The sequence below is a fragment of the Vespa velutina genome, chromosome 1 (assembly GCF_912470025.1).
Source record: "Vespa velutina chromosome 1, iVesVel2.1, whole genome shotgun sequence".
NCBI lineage: Eukaryota > Metazoa > Arthropoda > Insecta > Hymenoptera > Vespidae > Vespa > Vespa velutina.
The window spans coordinates 13788856-13802835 of record NC_062188.1 but is presented as its reverse complement, the minus strand read 5'-3'; the positions used below and the strand labels follow the sequence as shown (position 1 = coordinate 13802835).

The window sequence follows — 13980 nt, the reverse complement described above, 5'->3', positions numbered from 1 at the left end:
TGTACACGTAGATCGTGTCGCGTTGTTGGCAAAAAAAATTTATAACGGTTGATGAATTCTGCAAAGCGTTTTTCTAATTGTGAGATTCAAGAATAACCTTTGTACCGTTTCATTTCACGAGGAACGAGTAACAATTGTTAAAAATTAAAAATGATTACCGTTAAAGAAAGGACAAAAAAAAAGGAAAAGTAAGGGAACAAAGCACATCAGTTTACTTAATTACTGCGCAAACTTGTATTCAGGATGAGAAAGAAAGAAAAAGAAAGAAAAAAAGATGACGTTATAAGCTTTTTTCCCCTCTTTCTTTACGTCGAATTAAGACTTATGTTTACGACTTATGTGACTCTATCTTCCTACTGCAAAGCGAAAAAAAGAAAGAAAGAACATTCTCCAAAATTCATTCGCGTAGATCTTTTATAAAATATAATAAATTCTCTTGGAGCAACCGTAGCGATAAAACATCCACAACACTGTAATATCCAATATTCGTTCCGCTAAATATTTTCCTATGGTTTAGAGAAATTCCAATGCTGTTTTATTCCTGTGCTACTGTTAATGTCGGCGTAAAAAAAAAAAAAAAAAAAAAAGAAATAAATAAAAAAGACAAAGATACAAAAACGAAAGAAATAATCATAATGACTAGGCAACCGTAAGTATTTCTAGGGGAATATTAAAAATATGAGAAGAAGTGATGAGAGTGTATTCATGAGATGCTGTTGAGATGTAATGCTAACTGTGTATTTATGAGACTATGATATTTAATATTATTGGCCGGTGTCAATAACTATCGCTAGACGACGATGAACCTCTAGTTATCACCATTAAATTTGTTCTTTACTTTATTTTTTTCTTTTCCATTTCATTAGATTTTCTTCCTCTCTTTAACGTTATAACAATATGTATTCTGAGAAGATTCAGGACTAATAAACGCGAGTAACTCAAAACGATTCGTATAATGAGTTGTATAGAAAACGCGTATTCGCATCTGCTTTTCCTAAGAAACCTAAAGGACCGTCAGGAAGATCCTTATAAGTAATGCCTCAGTGTATGTATATAGAAGAGAATACAACGAAAGAGCAGATAGAGCGCCAGCAACGGAGGCGAATTTCTCGATAACCCAAGTTATTAACTCATAAAGGGCGAGTTAAGGTAGGGTAGGGGCTGAAGCATCCCCCGCTATTATCGCGAATTTACATGCTTCGGGAGTAGGGTCGAACGAGATGAAGGCAGAGCTGAGTTACACTTCTTCTTTCCTTTCTAGAGGCTGACTACCTCGTCGCTCTCGCATCTTCCTGTTTCCTCCTCGGTCTCATTGGGCAATAAAAGCTGCCGCTATAACGCATAATGGTTTAATTAAGAAGTTCCCGCTTCTAAGTTACCAGAATATCATCAGTAACGATATTTTCTTTTTGGAGAATCGATCGGTACGAGTTCATTGCAACGAAAATATCGTCTGTGTAATTGTAATCGTTGAATTGATCGAACGATCTCTCTGAGGAGAGAGAAAGAGAAAGAGAGAGAGAGAGAGAGATAAGAAATTTTTTTATTTTTGTCAAAGTATTAAAGTATATGTCCAAATCTGAAATTTGACATTAAATTAATCGGCACATTTCCTTATCTCACGCGAGTTTTCGCTTGGCAGATAACGAAAGGAAAACGAAACGTAGAGAAAAAAGAGAAAAGAGAGAAAGAGAGAAAGAGAAACAGAGAGAGAGAGAGAGAGAGAGAGAGAGAGAGAGAGAGAGAGAAAGGAATACGGATGGGAAGGGTAAGAGTCCTTACGAGTCCGCAGAGATGTGAAATGGGTTTAATTAATCTCTGCCTAATTGTGTCAGACGCGCTCGTGGAGACGGTGCCGACTGAGAGCAGAGATTTCCAGCTATGTATTAATTTATGCCATCAAGTTATACGATCTTTGCGGCAGGCTCATTTTTATTGTTTCCTCTTTCTTTCTGTATTTTCTATTTGAAAACGAGAGTGAGAGAAAGAGAGGAAAAAAGAGAAAAATTAAATCAAGCGTGGCAAGTCTACCTATTAATTTTCAAGATTTAAAAATTCGGCAATCTAAAATAGTCATCACTTTTCTCTCATCGGACTTAAACGTGTATATATATATATATATATATATATATATATATATATATATATATATGTTATATATATATATGTTGTGTGAGTAAGCGACGATCGAGCGACGCTCGCCTTGGTATGAGTAAACTTCGGCTCTTATCGTGGACGTGTGTGCTTTCAAGAGATAGCACGGACTACGTCAAAGGGAATAAGCGATCGATACTCTCGATGGCCCTTTTGTCGAGGGATTAGCTCTCACGGATTCTACCTACGGCACGGCTCATAGTTAGTGAGAGAGAGAGGTAGAGAGAGAGAGAGAGAGAGAGAGAGGGAGAGAGAGAGAGAAAGAGAGAGAGGAGTGGGAAGACAAGATGAGAGTGCCCCCGAGAAATTCTCGTCCAACCAAACATAATCGACGTGATCGCGCATGGACTCGATGGTCTTTCACGGAACGATTAGCACTTGAAAATCAACGGTGCTACGATGCACACGGTCAAGCTATAATCTTTTCCTTGCTCCTTTCATAATCGATTTCTGTATCAGAAATATATTTTCTATGAATGTATACATGTGTGCGTGTGTATAAGAGAAAAAGAGAATTTCATTGATATTAGATAAGAGAAAGAAATAACGTCAGAGATGAAAAGAGAAGAAACTAAAGTCGTAATGTGGAGAAATCCTAAAAATAGAAAGAAGAGCAGGAGCTTGCCAACTATTGACCATGAAGAAGAGATTCGTTCGGCCGTACTCGCAAGAACATGTCGTCTCCGCGTTCTTGTGTTCTCTTCTTTCCCTCTTTCTCTTTGGTTTTCATTTTATAGATGGATTACCGGAGGTTTACGTTCGTCGAAGCGAACAAGATAGAGTTTTTACGTTCGAGTTTACCTCCCATGTATCCACTTCAAACAAATCGATTTTCTTCCCTGATATCGAAGATTCTACGTCTTTTCTTTTCCGACGGTCGTAATTCATACAACCATATGTTTTTCGTAGTTTCGTAAGGGATAATTTATGAATTTAACGAAACAATTTTAAGAAGCATCAAAAAATAAATATAGTGATATTATGAAATACAAATTCAATGTATGGAGCTTGGTAATAAGACTCATGACTCATAGACTCGACTCACTCTTTGCGTTCTCTTTTTTTCTTTCTTTTTTTTTTCCTCGTCCCTCGTACTCGACTGTTACTATCCTTCGCATAGAAACTACTTCGACGCAACTACTCTACTTTATTACCGCGCTCTACTTCACTTCCATGTTCACGACTTCACAGTATGTTCCTTCGGCATTTCTATCCTCGAAACTTGCGAGAAACTTATCCTCCGCACTCCTTCTCTTTCCCTCTCTCTTTGCCTTCCCAAAGATTCTAAACTAATGTCTGATTTATCATCGTACTCTCCCAACAAGAAAACCCTTCGATAAGAAGAGTCTAATGAATGTTCTATCTCGTAGCGTAAATGTTACGGGCATTCATTTGATAGTGTCTTGGGCGTCTGAATGTAAATGATAAGAAAAGGATAGTTGTTACGACAAAGAAAGGAAACAAGGTTACATAAATCGATGGCTCGACGTACATATATATCTGCATATTATTTCAGAAAATCGAAAGAAAGAAAATGTAAGATGAGAAAAAAGGAATATATTGTAAATCCAATACGAAGAAGAAGGTTAGCGAGTGAACGAGTCGACCGATGTCTCGATGCTTTCGATATTCGTCGGTCTTACTTCGGAATAGTTTTTCGTCCGCGTATCCTATTGCACAGTGGAGAAAGATCATGAGAGTGTGTAGATACAGCCGGAGATGGTCGTAGATAGAGAGAAGCGAATAGAGAGGAGGTCGGAACACAGTTCCGTTGGAGGCACCTCTGCACTTGGCGTGAAAGGCTGTTAGCATAGGAATGGTTCACCCTCAAGTGGAGTGGTCTATTGTCGGGTCAGCCGTTCGTAGAAGTGCCATCGGCCTCGAAGTGTCGTATATACTTCGAGAAAGAACACTGAGTGCGCTATCGAGAGACCGGTACAACAATGGATGAGTGCAGTCCCGAGCGTCTGCTGCCTTCTTGTTACCGCTGTTTCCATTGTTCCACTGACCCCCCTCACTGTTTCCACTTCGACTTTACGCTTAGAATCAGTCGGCACGGTACGCGTAACATCGTCTTCCTTCTCGTTCTCTTTCTCGTTTTCTTTTCTTCTCTTCGTTTGTCTTCGTCGAGCCAAATGCTTTTCCTTTCGCGGCATTTCCTCTTCGAATCCGTCGCGTGCCTTGAATTATCGCTCGATTACATGAATTCCTACCGACGAACGATAGCTATGTGTTTCTTCGAAAAGGAAGAAGATCGTTCTTTTAAGACAGCCAAGAAGAAGGAGCCAACCACGGAATTATTCTCGTTAATCTTTTCTCCTAAATTGAATACGATCGATGTACGATAGATTGCTTCGCTTCCTCGTTTCTTTTCTTTCTTATTCTCTTTCCTTCCGGCTTTCTTTCCTTCACGATTTAACTCCTGTCGTAAATGCGCCAAATAAAACAATAATATTATGGAACAGAGCCAAGCGAAACCGCACAGAATGTTTTCTTCGTATATCCTTCTCGTTCTTTCATTTCTCTCTCTCTCTCTCTCTCTCTCTCTCTCTCTTTCACTCTCTCTCCTTCTTTTATCTTTTTATTCTTTTTTTGTCCCTTGTTAGATTTTCTCGTCGACATAATATTATATGTACGCTGCGCTTTTTCTTCTATATAATTCGCTGATGTGGGACGGTTTCTCACCGAGCAATTTCGGGAAATAAGCCAACGTGGAAAATTACGTATTATCGATCTTCACATATTCGATAAATGATTAAGTCATCGGTCGTAGATACGCTCGCACATTTTACGGAACGTCTCTCTTTATAGTTCTATCGTTTCTCGAAAGTAAGCAGGAAATCAAACTGTATCTTTCTACTCTAGTTTTTTTTTCTTGGTGCGTATCCGTGTGAAAGATGCTATCTATTTCCGTAAAGTATTCTACGAGAAAATCGAGCGTAGCTTTCACGTCCATCTTTCAACTCAAATTAACTTTCAAAAGTTTTTAAAGGAACTATCAATGATACTTAAACAGCCTTTGCTACGCTAAAAAATGATTTCTTAAAGTGTTTTAGATTGACATGGTAAAGAATTTTAAAAGCTGACACGTCGAACTCGTATCGACGAAAACTTTTAAACATGTGAAAGACGACGGTTTAAATATCGTTGAGTTAACGAAATTAACGGAGTTACAAACGTGAAAGTTTTGAGCGATCATCCTTCTTCGTTCAACATAATCAACGCTCTCTGTCATTCTTTGAATTTGCTTAACGCTTTTTGTCCACCCACGTACGTTCTCTTTCCACTCGACACGAACGTTCACGACTTGCATCGTCCAGATGAGATTTAAAAGTGGTTATTTTTTTTCGCCCCACGAAAATCATCCAACATTTATTATTACGCGTCCAATAAACGTTCGATCAACGCGTTTCATCGCCGTCGGACGAAATAAAAGCGTATTTCGTTGTCGAGCACGTCAAACTTTGTTTTCTCTATACGTCGTTTTTTCCCCTCTTCTTTCTCATTCTTTTTTTATTTTGTCCAACGACGTGAAACTCCGGTGAAGCGTTATGAAAATTATAGGAAGTCGATGTCGTTGCAGGCAAAGAGCGATAAAAACGATGATCCGTAAAAAGATCAAGTATGGAAAGAACGATGAAGAAGCGAGTGAGATTGAGAACGTGGAGAAAGAGAGACGTGCCGGGTAAAAACGATTCAGTTACTTTATGACGACACATCGCGCTCATAGTTCCCATATTCGCACAGGACATTGTATGCGGCAAGTAAATTGAGCCTCGTGAATCGTAGATAATTGATTACGGCTGTCGTGGTGTATTCTCTCGCAGTGTGTCCGTGCAAATCTTTGTGACATTTTCATTAACTCGCTATGAAAAACGCGAGTGGAACGAAGCATAAAAGAAGAACGGAAAGAAATGGTAAGAGAAAAAAGAGAAAGAGAGAAAAAGACAGAGAGACAGAGAGACAGAGAGACAGGGAATACACGCGAAGAGCGAACGAAAAAGAAGAAGCGGGAGCGGAACGAGTTGGAGCGAAAGAAATGAAAAGGTAAAAAGGGAAGTGGAAAAAGCGAGGACGTTCGCGCGGAATAATTAAATATCTTCTCCCCAAATACATATTTATACGCGAATCTTGGTTATTGGAATAAAGGAAGTGTCTCCGTTACCTCTTCTCATTTTCCTTTCTTCCTTGGATTCTTTGCACTCATCCAACTAGGATCGTTGGCGCAAAACGTGAATGCAAATGATGATGGTGATGTTAGTTCATTCGTATGCAGATATATTCGTGTGATGCGTTTTTGAAACTGGCGAAACTTGATATGACGAATGGTATATCCTGATTATGATTGAATATTTTCGTAATTATCGAATGAAAGTTTGTAGGTTAGAAAATATTTCTTTTTCTTTTATTCTCTCTTTTTATCTTTCATATATACAAGTAGATATATACCTATACATCGAAATACTTTTTCTCGAGAAAACTTACTCGATTTCTGACATGTTTCAAAAAAGCATTACTTATGAAATAACGGACCTAACGTGCCACGTCTCAAATGTTAATGCAGCGAAATGAGATGTCCCTGTTTTCGAATGAAATATTGCGAAATATAAAGCCGCATAAAATACGATTGATGTACCATAAGCTTTGCCAACGTTCAACCATGTATCATTTCATCTTTCAACGACGATATAAACCGAATCGATAAGTCGAGATATACTTTTCATTCATCAATACCGCAAATCGAAGCTTTATCATTCAATCGTATCATCATTTCGCCAAATGATTTTTGCCTAAAGAAATGACCATGGTGAAAGCTAAATGATAATCTAATAATTTACTACCTTGATTCGGCACACGCGGTATATGATCGATTATTTCACCATTAATTTCAGACTAATAACAACGACAAAGCACGCCGCATTGATCCAAATAATTACTTCGCGCCAAACCGCATGATCTTCAAACCCACTAATATTATCATGATCGCTACAAGCTTCGAAACACACGCGAAATGGATCCTTCTTTCTCTAATTCATTTTCTTTCATTCTCTTCTTTTTTTTTCTATTTCAACAGTATTTAGAGGCAACAATTTTTCGCGTATCGACACGAAGAAGGTTTTTTTCTTTTTGAACGGGGCAACAGACCCGTTTTTCTCTAGGAAAAAAAAAAGTAAAAAGAAGTAGAAAGAAAAGAGAAAGAGCATCAAAGACGTAGGGTATCTATGGCGTGAAGGAAGCTATCAGGGATACTTCGAGGTGATTTTCACTAAGGTGGTAGCGAAGCAAATTGCTGTTTCCCAACGCTTCTTCTATGAACGAACAAAGAGAAAGAGTCGCGAGAAAAGTAATGTACCTTCCAGATTCCTCCCTTCTGCCGTTTTATCTTCTCTCACGTTTCCATCTACGGCTACGTTCTATTCGTATTTCCATTGACGATAGAAATTGTGAAAATACATGTATTGACAAAGCTTTGTAAAAGGATTCATCAGTTTTCGAAATAGCTTACATATCGTCTAGAATTGAAAGTTCTTGCATTGGATCGTAAAGCGATCGATAAAAAATGAAAAAAACTAAAGAAACAGGGAGAGAGAGAGAGAGAGAGAGAGAGAGAGAGAAATAGCTTCTCATAAAAATTCATAGTGCTTTTAAATAAATCTCGTATTCGTCTGTCATTTCGCGGATAAATTCGAGAGTCACGTAACGTGCGTGTTCTTTTCAAGTTTTTAAGTGTATGGACCATGGAGGTGGTAGAGTTACGCATACTATCCGAGAACATAGCACGGTGCATTATAGAAACTACGGTTAGAACGGAGAAAGCCGGAAGAGGAGACGGCTCGTGGTCAAATTTCAACTGCGCGCACTTCGATGCTTCCGTCTCGATCAATTTACTTCTCGTTTGCGGCTGCATACCAATAGAGGGACAGTACATCGTACTGCATCGTGCTCCATGGCGGAACGTGCATCAATCATAGGTAAAATTGTGCAGCCGAACGCGGCGCAATTAAGTGTTCCATTTCTAACTCGCTCGTCGACACGATCATTTCTGACACAATCGTTCACCATTCGATCTACCTTTACTCTACGTGCTTTCCACATTCAACCTTATAATCGTATCTACTTTGAAATGTAACTCAGCGACGATATATATATATATATATATATATATATCGCCTTATAAATGTCTCTCAATGGCTTACATTTTTAAATTACGCATGACGAATAACCTGTGATAATTATTACATTGGCTTATATACTAACTTTATTAATCGGAAAGAATTGTTCAAATACTTAAGGATGATTATCGATCTATTTGTTTTCTCTCTCTCTCTCTCTCTCTCTCTCTCTCTCTCTCTCTCTCTCTCTCTCTCTCTCTCTCTCTCTCTCTCTCTCTCTCTTTCATAATATTTTTATTTCTCATTAAAATGGAATCGTATATTTATTCAAATATATTTACGTATTCACCTGTTCCCCAGAGCTAAACAAAATTATATATCATTCTTGACGTTTCGATTTCAGATATCGATTTATCTCGGAAGAGGAAAAACGTGCGTCAAGAATCGTTAATGGCTTACCCAGTCGCGAGAAGAATTACGAGAGATCCAAAAAGCACGAACATCCGCTCTCGTTTCCACACAGAATCTGCGCTCGTTACGAGATCATCGGTGGAAACGATCGTCCTTATCGTATCGTTTCACAGTAATGCACGTTCTAATCCCCTCTCTTTCTCCCTCATCCCTTTCCATTTGACATCGAAGGTAAAAGCGACTGTTTTTAAACGTGCCGTAGACTTTAGTAGAAAAGAATGATAATCGTCGTTTTCCGTTATTCTGGCATTAGGCTGTAGAAAAATATTCACAAACGAGCACGCAGCCGCGTCTCGATTTCTTTCTCTCTCTCTCTCTCTCTCTCACACTCACTCTCTCTTTCCCTACACTTTATACTCTAATAACCCATTCCCTTTTTCGTCCTCTGCGTTTCACCGAGCTTCTCGACGTCGTTCGTACTCTCCTGTTCCTTTTCCTCACCCTTTTTCAACCTCCCCTACCGAGCGACATCCACCAAATTGCCATCCGGACGTTTTTATTCGGCTATTTGCTTCCAGCTCTAGCAGGACGACTAACGCTTTTCCTCGTCTTCCTCTTTCTCCTTTCTGCGCCACCTAATCGTTGAAAATCGTTTTGGGAAAGCGCTACGTTCCTCCTGGATTAAATTTCTACGAATAAAGGGAAAGAGAGAGAGAGAGAGAGAGAAAGAGAGAAGTTCAAGAGTTGCCTGTTTTTGGACCACATGCTACGTTTACCTTCTCAATACGCAATTCTTCCCCTTTTCGCAATGACTCTTCCGACGACTATTCCCCCTTTTCAAGTTCGCTTCTTGAAAATGTCGAAAGATACGAGCCAATTTGTCCCCCTTCTGTACTTCCTCTTTTTACCAAAAGAAAAGGTCGCCGAAGCAAATCTGAAGTATTCTTGCGAGATTAATTAAAATAGAAATTCCTTTAGTTACATACCTATATTAAAGTTATGACATTGTTTCAAAGCATTAAGAAACGACACTGGAATTTTTAATATGTATTATATTTGTCTATCTTCATACACTTTTCTAGCCGTATAAACGTTCATTGACATTTTCAAACATATAATTGTCTTGTAAAAAACATCGCTTCTTTTTTGGGGACGTATAAAGATCTACTTTCATGAAAAATAATATTCTTGCGATCAAAGCTAACGATGATAAGTTAAAATACCTCGTTTTTTCTCATTTCTAGAGAAAAGAAGATCGTTCGATCAAAAATCGCTTCCGGTCTTGAATTATTTCCGATAGATACTTGTGTTTGAGAAAGAAAAAAAAAAACGAGCTTCTTACGTTTATATTCTCTATTACGTTTTACGTTGACTTCACGCGAATAGTCGAACTATTTGCGCTTCATTATCACCTCATAGAAAAAAAAACCCTAATGGCAATTCGCATGACTTTGAACGTCCAGCATTGTTCTCTTTAGTCGCGATTATTAAAATGCCTTTCGAAAGAGCGAAAAAAAAGGACTCTGCTTGTGTTCCTTTCGTTGCCTACATCACTCCTCCATCTCCTCGCTATCAAGGTTTGCCTTTCAACGGCTAGCACTTTTCCTTTTGCGAAGGATTCTTCCTTTTCTCCTTCCGTTCGTCGTCATTTTCTTCGTAAGCCGACCATTTCTTTGTATATTTATTCTTTTTGCAAGCCTCCTCTCTTTCACTCCTTCTCTATCCTACTCTTCTTCCTTTTTCTTGGTCTCTTTTACACTGTTGAGGACACCTTCAATTTAAGTTCTCCGTCTCCGGACACATAAAGCTTTTCGCAGGCGCGAAAGGGGCTCGACTGTCGGCGCTTCTACACGATCAAAGGCACTCTTTTCGACGTTGATTAACTCCAACCTGTCTCGAGCAACGAACGACCGTTAGGCTTCTGGATGTTCTCTTTCTCCCTCTCTCTCTCTCTCCCTCTCTTTCTCTCTCTTTCTCTCTCTCTCTCTCTCTCTCTCTCTCTCTCTCTCTCTCTTTAACTTTTCTTCTAATGACTGACATAAACGAGCCTACTTTCATCATGTCTACGATTTTTCTCTTTTTATTTTCACGTCATCGAGTACGAGGAGAAAAACTTTCTTAAAAGTTCTCATAAAAAGCGCAACATAGAAATTATAGTTCCTAGTGGCAAAAGCCATGCGATTTTAATAACGCGTAACTAAAGAGTTTTAAGAGGTAATTTAAGAGGTAGGTTGTAGCGTATCCTCTGAAAGAAGGAAAGAAAGAGAAAGAGAAAGAAAGAAAAAGAGAAAAAGAGAGAGAATCATCGTCCGTACAGGAAAGACACGCTTTACTGCAATAAAATTGTATTACTAGCGCATTGTGGTTACGGATAGCTAGCATCAAAAGCAACGATTTTATTTCATCGATTCTTTTTACTTGTTTCTTTCTTTTTCCGTAAACTCGCGAAGGAACGTAAAGAGAACTTTATTAACATTGTTTACAATTATATACTATTCGGCTACTCGATAATCTATTCGATCTGGAGCATTTACGTGATAGGCATTTCTCAATCAATCTCTCGTTTGTCGTAATTTTTAAAAGAATCTTAGACGTCTGGAAATTACCTATTATTTTCTGAACATTCTCAGAACATCTTTATATAGATTTCCTTCTCAACAATACGTACACATTTATACGATTTATGTTATCAGACATATTTTCATCTTCATCTCTCTTTTTACCTTTCTTATATTTTATCTTAAGAATCTAAAAAGTTTTTACATTTCACATTTCATCGCGTTTTAAAAATCCGAGGAAAGAATGGAAGAGAAAAAAGTCAACGTCGTGAAACTTCGAATTGAAGTCAAAGTAAGACTTCCACCAAGCGTGTTACATCGAACGAGACCTTTTACGAGCGATCTCTAGGCAAGATAGAAGCGGACTATCCGCTAGGCTAGACGATGTCCGCTCTGTAAGTCCGGAATCTGATGGTAGTTTGAGAGATTGGATAAGGAATCCATAAGCTTTTCGACGTAATCCCGATGTGTTTGAAAGCGCACAGCCGGCTCTCCCAGAGGAGACTCTCTCGAGCAAAGTGATTTCTCTTCGATGGAGGATGAAAAAGGAGAGTGCTGAAGAGGATCAGAAAAGAAAAAAGAAGAGAAGCAAAACCGCATTCGAGTTCCCTTGAGTTCGCTCGAGTTTTCCATCCATGTATCGTTCTTCTTCGTTCTTCTCAGTGAAACAAGTTCCGATAAAAGAAGAAACTGATGGTTGATATTCGCGAATCGAAGCGAATTCCGCGCATCATCGTTATTTACTAAAAATACTGCCACTTTTCTTAGACCGTATTGAACACACGCCCATTATTTTAATAAACCTGACAATAATTTTTTATCAAGTAACGTCATTATTATGCGAAAACTTAGCCAATCGATATCTCCTTGTTCGATCATCGGTAGGAATGTAACACGAAATTTTTTCTTTGAATGTGACACGATGAAATAGGTATCGGTGCTAACCTCGTAAAAATTTGTTTTTTCTAGTTTATCTTGGAACGAGAGAATAAGCCTAAGAAAAAATACGATAAAAGAGAAATATATATATATATATATATATATATATATATATATATATATAGAGAGAGAGAGAGAGAGAGAGAGAGAGAGCTGGATCAACTACTTTGTCTTGATTGCTTTCATTCGATCGTTCGATCAAAACTCCAAACTCCTCTCTATCGAGGATATTGTTAAAGAAAGTTTAACCGAACTTTCTAATAAGGGAACATTCCAATATATTATTTGCGACTTAAAAATACATTTTATCGACGATTTAAGCCTTCGTGAAATGTAATATCGTATTCCATCTTTTCGAAAACTGTTAATAAACGGCAGAAAAATACAATTTTTTTACTTGCCACAACGATTGTTCATTTCTTTCGCGAACTCGACTGCGATCTCCCGCGGCAACAAGTGCTCTGTGTCAAATCAATCCCGTAAAGTCATAAACGTAAACCACGTGAGCCCTTTCGTGATATATTGATCGATTACGTGCGAAAGTCGTTTATAGACGATTTGATACTTTGATTATATATTATTTATAATTTCAAGCATCCTGTCTTCGTATCGAAAGATCTAATCTATCTTTCAGTGATAAAAACTTTCAAAAAGAAAAATTAAGCAATTAAAAAAACCAAAAGTTACTTTAAATACAATAAAATTCAATAAAGAAATATACTAAAGTGTTTTCGTTTCTTAAATCGAATAGTGCGAAAAAGCGGAAAAAGAAAGAAGAAATAAATAAATGCATATCCTTCCTTTGAAAAGTTTTAATTTTTTAATAAACATTATCAAAAAACTAATGATTATATTTTTTTCTGTACAAAAGCAATATCCCTTTTACGCCACATTAAATTCTATATTTTTCTTTTTTCAAGCGCCAATAACATTTTATCTTCTTTACGTTATGTGAATAAAAAAATGAAAAATCGTGAAGTTATTTTAGTCCACAAATTCTTCTTCCTGAGTATGAATCGATACGTTTTGAAAGTGGACTCGTCTTTTTCTTCTTTCTTTATTAATTCCACAAAAAGTTCCATGTAAAGAATAAAAAAAGAAAAATTGAACATGCCTTCGAAAAGTATAAATTTTATTGATCAATTTTATTATTCATAAAACGACGCTGAATTTTGCTTTTCTATCGGCTTTCTCGTTACTGAAATCAAGAAAAGAAGGTAAGAATCGATTCTCAATCGAAAAGAACCAAAGTTCCGCGTAGCTTCCGCAAAGGTTTTGCAAGGGTTCCAACCGTAGCAAGTGTACACGTATAACTGGTAATATGCAAATATTATCTCGTCGCATCGAAATTTATTCATAAGGAAGGGGGGAGCGGGCAGAAGCGTTCGCCCGCGGCTCTCACCACCATCGAGAACTTGTACGGAACATCCCTTCGTGGCTTTCCTATTCTCCTTCTCTCTCTCTCTCTCTCTCTCTTTCTCTCTCTTTGTCTCTCTTTATCTCTCTCTCTCTCTCCCTCACCTTAACAATTCGTACCAAAATTGTTATAATGAACTTATGCTCGTGCAAAAGTTCTGCTCGGTCCAAGCGAGTTATGTCGACTCTTCTTCGATTCATTACTCTCTTTATTATATTCTGATTATATTTAGAGTAAATCGAGAAGTAATAGCCCACATTTTTTTTTTAACTTCAATACATTGTAAATTTAATCGATACTCAAAGGAGAAAAATATGTTTCCATAAATAAATACATGAGAAATTATATCAAGATAAAACTAAAAAGTAATTATACATTTTTGTGAAAT

General features: G+C 37.7%; 1 protein-coding gene across 24 annotated transcripts in view; it reads right to left on the bottom strand.

Annotated features, from left to right (window-relative positions):
* Positions 1-13980, bottom strand: part of LOC124948123 — a 309114-nt gene that overhangs the window by 95454 nt on the left and 199680 nt on the right. The window lies entirely within an intron of this gene.